The following is an 8,657-nucleotide window of genomic DNA, read 5'->3' on the forward strand; positions in this document are numbered from 1 at the left end:
CAGTGGTTTGTTACAGAGCAAACAGGTGCCCAAAACAAAAGCATGGATGACAAAGGTCACATACAGCTCACGTCTGGACCGCCCCCACGTCTGGACCGCCCCCTCTCCGAAGCCGTGTCCAAGCCGTGTGGGGAATTTGGCAGCGCTGACAAGCCTCCCTCCCCCACAGCTTGCCAGCACTTGGCTGCCTTGCCCTCCACGGGCCACAGAGCCAAAAGTGGGGTTCTATCGCCCCCTTGCTGAGCAGAGCCGGCACTGCGCAGAGCTCCCTGCCCAGCCCGCCTCTAGGCTGCCATCTGCCTTCCCTCGTGCTGGACGGGCAGCCCACCCCAGAGGCCTCCCCCTGCCAGGAACACTTCGCTGGGAGGCAGGGGCCTGCGGCTGTAGCAGTCCCAGCTGCCAGACCAGCAAGCTCCTTGTGCTCTCTAGGGCTGCCAGTGGGATTTGAGAGAACAGTGGGAAGCCTTTTCCTGATAAACTGGGGAGATGGAAAGCGCGACTGGCAGTGGAGGGACCGCCATCAATCTGAAAGCCTGTCAATTGGGGTTTGGCCAACAGACAGTGGTCTTTCCCATGCCAGGATGATACCCCACACGGCCCGGTGGGGACAGTCAGGGAAAAAGAGTGGGACTCAGGAGGCTGAGGGCTCCGTCAGCCCCTGCCCTTCTTCCCACAGGGAATGCTGCCCCCCAGTGAAAATTCTGGATTTCTTTTACTGTGATAAAGTATACCTAACGTACAATTTACCATGTGAACCCTTTTCAGTAGCACATTTGAGTGGTACCTAGTATATTCATAATGCTGTGCAACCATATCCATCATTCATCTCCAGAACTCTTCATCTGCCCACACTGAAACTCCCCTCCCATTAAAACAGTAACTCCCCAGCCCCTCCCCCAGCCCCCTGGCACCCACCTTTCCACTCTCTGTCTCTATGCAGTGCCTGTATGAGGCACTCTAGATGCCTCATAAGTGGAATCCTACAGTATTTGTCCTTTTGTGACTGGCTTATTCCACTTAGCATAACGTCTTCAAAGTTCATCCATATTGCACACGTGTGAAAGCTTCCCTCCTTTCTCAGGCTGAATGGGTTCACCACATTTTGTTTATCTATTTATCCACTGATGGACATCTGGCTTGCTTCAAGCTTTTGGCTATTATATATAATCTGTTAGGAACATGGGTACACATATATCTGAATCCCAGCTTTCACTTCCTTCCAGATGCTTTTTAAAGTACTCTCTTTCCCTCTGTTGACTATAACATTTAGAGATGTAAGTACTCCTACCTGCCTACCTGGCTGACTTGAGATTAAGAGGCCTCACTCCTAAACCTTTTGTCCTGACCCATCAAGTAATAATAACAGACATTTATAGAGCAGTTATCCACATGTCACTGCTTTACAAATACTTTAATTCCTACAACAACCCTGCAAAGTAGGCATGGCCTTCCTACTAAGTCCCAGAGAGGGCACAAGCTTTGCTAAGGTCACCAGCAGCTAGCTGTGAGTAGCAGAGTTAAGACTTACAGTCAGGGCCATGTGAACCCCAATTCCACAGCTTACAGCTGCTGAATCTACTTAATGTAAAGAAGCCCATCTTCTGGGGTACACTCTTGTCCCCCAAGCCAGAACCTCAGTACTCCTTCTCCACCACATTTGATCTTACTCCCTCCCTTCTGGACCCAAACTCAAGCAGTCTTTCCCCCGGAGGGGGGCTATGTGGTTCACGAGTGTCCCTCCCAGGTAAGCGCCAGTCCTGAGCCGGCCCAAGGCACCCTTGTAGCTAAAGCTGTGTCCCACACAGCTTTCTCTGGTTCAATCTCTTGACAATAGTAGGGGTAATGGCCCTGGAAGTAGCTTCCAGGGATGTTATGGGAAATGAGAAAAGAAAGCCTCTCCCAATCAGCTCAACTTGTTCCCACCTCTCCAGCAGGACAGTGTCTCCTGATGGGTGACTTTTACCAAGAGGCAGAACCCCTGCAATTACCTGTGGGCAGCCCAGGCCCCCAGCCCTGCCCCGTGCTTTCAGAGAGGGCAGGACAGGGTCAGATGGGTCCCAAGACCTAGCTCCAAAGAGTCAGAAGGAAGAACCATCATAGTCTTCTGTGACACGGGCACTTTGCTCGACCTGACTCAGCTCTTGGTGTTCAGCTTATCTTGGCCAGAACCCTGGTGGGAAGAGAATGGGAGGTGGAGGGGAAGATGCAGGCACCCAGTCACTCTGAATCTCCACTAGGGAGGAGAAAATTCACCTGAGAGAATGGCTGAACCCTGTGCTACAGTGGCGGGACAGCTCAATAACTTGAGGTGGACTCCAGACACCACCATCAGGTCACCTAACAAAGCCCCACAGCAAAGAGCCAGAATTCCCACTCCAAAGAAAGTATTTAGTGCTGAGACAGTGGGATAACTGGAGGTGAGGGCAGATCCCTGCAGGGTCCTAATGAGATGGATGTGAACGCTATCTGCCCTGTCTCAGGCAATCTGAAAACCACAGAAGTTCAGAACCATCAACCTTCAAGTCATAGATCTTTCACTGGATAATTTCAGGGAGTCCATGAACCCTTAAACCCAAACAAAATGAGGTGCTGTAGGGTTTTTTTTAGGAGAGTCTACAGAGAATTGCTTCATGAATGAGCAAAGTGAGTCATGACGCAGGAAATGTCCAGAGGTGCTGGTTGGTCTAGTCCAACACCCCTTCCATGCTAGCAATAAAAAAGCTGGGTTCCAGAGAGGGAAAAGAAGGGCTTGTCCACAGACAAACAACACACTGCACAATAGAGGTGAATCTGCCCCCGCCCCACCCAGTCTGTCCTTGGGGCAGCTCTGTGACCTCTCCACAGCCCAGACAGGAGAGGAAGTTGAAGAGGAAACATGGGGGTTGTGGAGAGAAGGGCCCAGCAACCCCCATCTCCAACAAGGATGCAGTAAGAGGGAAAGAAGCTGCTGCACCATTTAAAAGTGCAAGAGAAAACCTGAAACATGGTTTTCAGCATGTTTCTTGTCATCAACCCTGTCATCAAAAAAATAGTCTGTTATTCCCAAATGGGAGAGGCACTGCTCTGTCTCCACTGAGAGCAAAGGAGAAAGATGGGACTTTAGCCAGAGGACAGCAGAAGGAAGGTCAGGAGGCGTCCAGGAGCGAGAGTCCTGCTTTGCCCTTGACTTCTGAGACCAGCCAGAAGTCAGGCCTGCTCTGGCCTCAATATCTCCCCCTGTATATGAAAGACGTACCCAAGGTCACTCTCAAGTAACTGCTTCTGTTTCCAACAGCCTGTGGCTCCTGGTGAGTATGTGAAATCACTCCTGCTGCTGAGAATGGAAGGAGCTGGGGGCAGCTCTTCTCAGCCCTAGCCAGCCTCCAGGAGCCTATCGACATGCCTTTCAAAGGCAGGTCTCTCCTCATCCCCTCCCTTCCACCTCCACCATACACATGACTTTGTCTGCTTTAAAGGAGCTTTTGGGCGATCTGCCCAGAGCCCAAGCCTTGCTAGCTAAAAGTCTAGGGAGAAGAGGGAGAGAGGGGCTCCCAGGATCTCCCTCTGGGGAGCTGATCAAAAACTAACTGGCTTTCCCATGCCTGCACCACCTCGTTTTCTTGGGGAAATGGCTAGTGGAGAGAGCATCCCCAACTGGCTGAGTGTTCTGACATCAGTAGCCATTTTAATTTAATTCTCAGGGTCAGGGGAGCTTTGAGCTACTGTCGCTGTGTTTGTGTGGCTCCACATGACCTTTGGAGGCCAGCTGGGCCTACTGAGTAAGGACACTGGCTCCAGACAGTCCTGAGGGAGGCCAAGGGGTGGGAAGCTCGGACCACTCAGGATTGAGGCAAACTCACATCTAGAGGAGGAGGAGCCACTGTCCGCCTCCCTGCCCTCCCCCTGGCAGCACTGTGCCACGTTTGACTGAAATTTAATTAGATTGTAATGTAAGCAGGAATGAGCAAGGACTCTTAATTGAAAATTACATTTCCCTCTCCATCACAGCTCACAGACTTGATGCTATCAGAGCTTCTGTAAACATGGCTAGCACCCTGCAGAGCAGGCCCCCAAGTCCCATCCCTGGCCAGAGGCCAGCACCCCTTCCTGTACTGCAAGGCTGCAGGCAGGCCCAGTGGGGAAATCACTTGCTAGGGAAAGCCTTAGCTGAGACTCTTCAGCTTTCCTCTGCTCCTCCCAGGTCACCCTGCCTCCTCATCACTACAGACATGCTGAGTACCAGAAGCAGGAAGAAATAAAACCATGGGGAGCCCCCTACATGCATTTTCACATTTGATCCTCAGATGGTTTCTATTCTTTCATATCCATTTTACAGGTAAGAATATTGAGGCTCAGAAGCTAGACCACTCTTCTGTCTGCCTTGGTCACTGAAGAAGCTAGGATTTGAACATAGAAATAACTACCTCCAAAGCAGATGACAACCTTCCTTCCACTGCTCTGATGCCCCCCATACTGTGTCCTTGGGAAGACACACTTCTTGGAGCCAGGTGAGGGCAGAGCACTATCTAGTAAAACAGCTTCCCAACCACGGCAGATTGATCCAGAAGACACCTGACCCAAGAAAGGCTGTGCAAGGCTCTGTCCCTAGTGTATGAATTTTGAGAGGACGAATACAGAAGCTGGGCGTTGTTACTGGCAGTGGCTCGGGTTCTACCACCATCAGCTGCCAAAACCTAGGAGCTGGCCTCTAGTGCCCCCTTTACTTCTCCAGAATGCTCCTGCACTCCTCCAATCTATTTTGGGATTTGGGAAGGGTTTGTTTGCTTCCTTGTTTCCTTCAAAGTAGATTTCTGTTGCTTGCAACCAAAGAACTTTATTATGCATCTGAAGAGATCTGAAAAGGTATACAGACAAAAGGCCTCTGGCATTTTTGCTCCACCCACTTGCTCAAAGCTTACTCTTCCCCATCCTCAATACTCACTTCCTCCAGCTAGGCCCGTCTCCTCTGCTCAAGCTGAGCCCATTCAGGCCCAAGCCACTTTTCTGCATACAGCGCCCTCCCTACTTCAAACTCCACTTTTCCTCGAGGCAAAGAAATTCTACCCACTTTTCCAAGATACAACTCAACCACCTCAGCATACTCTGAACAATTACAATACTGACAACCCAGAATAATAATCAAACCCAACATATGATGCCTTGTATTGCTACTGACTTAGTTCATAAGGCTTTTGATCATAGAAATCTCATATTGTCCTGATGTTATAGAACAGAAAGGGCTTAGCACAGGCTGGAAGCAGAAAAAATGCACTAAACTGCCTGCAAGGATGGCCTGGCAGAGACTGCTTCCACTTGCTCAAAAACTGCTGCATTTTGCAGCTATACTGCACATCCCAGTCTCGTGGTGCTCAGGCACAGCCATATGATGGTGTTCCAGTCAATGAAATGTGAGCAGGACTGAAGTATGCATTTTCCAGCCCAAGGCTTTAAAGGAGCAGGTATGGCCACCCACATCCTTCCCCTTCCTTTGGCTACATGCAGAAATCAAGTCCCTCCGTTCTAAATCATTGTGTGGAAGAAGTCTCCTGCCAATAAGAACACCTGCTCCAGAAAATTATATAAATGAAAAATAAACTTCTATTGTGTTTGATCTATCATACACTTTGTGGTCTATTTGTTAGAGTAGCTAGCACTACTACCTGTTACAGATGGTGATCAAAATGACACTGGAGAAAATAATGGTGTTTGTAGTGGTGATGATTGTGAAGATGGCCACGGTTATGGGGCTGTGGTAATAGTGGGAATGTCAGTGGTGGTGGTGGTGACGGTAACAGTGACAATTTTAATGACTATAAGGATGGGGCTGATATCATTAATGACTGTGATACTACTATGGCAATAATAATTTAATAGGCTGCTGATAAAGACTTTCCCTGTTACCACAGAACTAGGTCCTAAAGCTAAAGAAAAAGAATCACTAAGTTCACCCTACTTAAATCAATATTCTCTATTTGGGGAAAATATAACCTTTTTATATTGATACCCCATCAAGTTGTGTCTTCAATATTCCAGTTACATCAGGAATGGGAAGAGAGGTGATTCCTTAACTTTTTACAAAATGTTTACCAAGTGCCTACAAAATTCCAAGTCACATATTGAGGGGAATAACGTTGACAGTGACCACCATGGTGAAAATGATAATAGTTCTTGAGGGTCTCCCTTAGATGCCTGGGAGAGTCTGAGTTCCCTCTGCCCTCACTGTACCCCAGGCCATCTTCCCCTGTGATCAGGCATATCTGCTAGGATACTGGAGTGCTCAGCAGTTAATAGAGACCCATTTTAATAAATATTAAGCAAAGTAGATGTTCATTGCTCACCCACGAAAACATCCAGGTCAGTCACCTAGGGGTGGGAAGGGTTGGTGAGGTTGGTGAGGTACCTCACCTCATTAGTCTGTCCACCTCTGGTTCTGCTATCTTCATCACATAGCTTCCATTTCAAGGGCAGCTCCCAGGCTCAGGTCCACATCCAATCCCTTGGAAGGAAGAAGAGGAAAGGGAAGCCATGAACCTTCCTTTAAACAGAAACACCCCCCAAAGCTGCAGGTGCTATTTCCACTCAGATTCCACTGCATAGAACCTGGTCACTTGGCAATACCCATTACCAGGGAGGCTGGAATGTCATCTTTAGTTGGGTGGCCACACAACCGGTGAGAAATTCCATTACTGTGTAAAAATGAGAGATGACTACTGGGGAATAGTTAGCAGTCTCTGCCACACAGTGGTGGCTCCATTAGTCAATGGGATCTTTTAAAATATATAAATTGGATCTTGTCACCCTCCCCCAAATTAAAATCTTGTTATTCCCTTAGAACAAACTCCAATTCCCCCACCATTGCCCACAATGCCCTATAAGATCTGAGGACACCTTCCCTCATTCAAACCTCATTTTATATGTCACTCTTCCTTACTCATAATCCTGTGCCCACATTGGCCACATTCTGTGAGATTACTGTAACATCTAAATTCCTTGCCATGTTGCAGATTTTGGATTTTCTGTTCTCTCTGCCAAGAATGTTTTTCTCTCAACTGTGCTCATGGCTGGCTCTTCCTAATGTTGTGAGTCCAGAATAAATGGAAGCTCCCTACATAGGCCTTCCCTTGTCATCCTGTGTAAGCTAGACCCCCACCCACCTGCCAAAGTACTCTCTACAATGTCACTTCATACGTTTTTCAGGACTCATCACCAATTGTAATATCTTGCTTATTTATTTATTTATTTATTTACTGTAAATATATAAATTTACAGCTTTTCCCCACTGGAAGATTAACTCCCTGAGGTCTGGAACCCTGTCTTGTGTTTTCACTATAGAATCCCTATAACTAACATGTGTACGGACTCAATAAATATTTGTTAAGTAACACTTATTTTCCAGGGCCTCCTCCTTCCTTTCCAAGACTAACTGTCAATCCGTATTCATAATCATCCCTGAAAAGAGTTAGGTAGGCAATTGGCCCCTGAATGTACCTACCTAACCACCTGCTTGGTAGAGAATGTCTGGCTTACTGGTAGCTCCTACCCTATGAAAGCAACACACAGAGCAAAAGAGAGAAATTGGACATGATTCCTGATATTAAGGCCTGGAGACCACATTGCTAACAAAATATGGCCCAGTGAATGTGTCAGGCTCTTCCCCTGAGTAAGAACGTTAAGGGGACAAAAGAGAGGGAGTCTGCCGTGATGAGGAACAGAGGCACTACTCCCTAAAGCTAATGATTTGAGTAGATTACTAAACATGAAAATAAAAGACCAAAGTGAAGAAGTGACGAAGAAAGCAATTAGCCATGGTTGCCAGAAGATGGAGCTGCTGGTCTTAGACACCCCTTCACTCTCTGCCTAAATAAGGATAAGTCATGCCACGTCTCTGGACAGTAGTCTCCTCATCTGTTTTAAGGGCATTGGACTAAGTCATTTCAACAGTGTCTTACAGCTACGATGGGCTATAGGGAAGAAGGGCTTTCTTCACTAGTCTTAAGGCCCACCAAGCTGCGGCATTGAATGCATTCTGCTCCTAGCACCTCCCTGCTCCATGACTACATGGCTCCTTTTCTTCTCTTTTCTTTTCTTTTCTTTCTTTCTTTCTTTCGTTCTTTGTGTGTCTTGTTTTGTTTTTTTGTTTGTTTTTTGCCAAAGCAGTACTTTTGTTGCAGTTATTCAGTGATATTTTATACTTTAATTGTTATTTTTTTAGGTATTTGTTGTCTTCCTGTTTGTTTCTCCAAGTTTTTATTTAAATTCCAGTTAGTTAACATACAATGTAATATTAGCTTCAGGTGTAGAATTTATTGATTCATCACTTACATACATGGCTCCTTTTCTAATCAAACTCTTGTTCAGCACATCCTGAGTCCACAAACATTGGCAAAAGGGACTGGAGAGGGTCCTATTGCTGGTCTAGCAAGCTGGTATCTGTGAAGTCGCCAAGAGTGGCTTCTTGCCTTCTTTGGATTCTTTGCTATAAGTAGGCAAGCACACTGCCACTCTGTTTCCTGAGCATCATGCCAGCAAGGAGACAAGTCTTGCTTGTTCAATAGCCACGAAATTCCTAACATGTATGGAGACCTTAGATATCAAGGTGAATGTTAACTTGTGAATGCTAAGTTAACATCATGGGTAGCAACTTTTCTGAACTGGAGGAAAACAAAACTCCAAACTGT

General features: G+C 47.1%; 1 long non-coding RNA gene across 1 annotated transcript in view; it reads right to left on the reverse strand.

Annotated features, from left to right (window-relative positions):
• Nucleotides 1-6,556, reverse strand: part of LOC131493118 (uncharacterized) — a 33,312-nt gene extending 26,756 nt beyond the window's left edge. Inside the window, exon 1 of the long non-coding RNA XR_009252473.1 lies at nt 6,385-6,556. This is a non-coding gene — a long non-coding RNA (uncharacterized LOC131493118). The remainder of the gene's footprint in view (nt 1-6,384) is intronic.
• Nucleotides 6,557-8,657: the final 2,101 nt, after the last annotated feature.

The sequence above is a fragment of the Neofelis nebulosa genome, chromosome 2 (assembly GCF_028018385.1).
Source record: "Neofelis nebulosa isolate mNeoNeb1 chromosome 2, mNeoNeb1.pri, whole genome shotgun sequence".
Taxonomy (NCBI): Eukaryota; Metazoa; Chordata; class Mammalia; order Carnivora; family Felidae; genus Neofelis; species Neofelis nebulosa.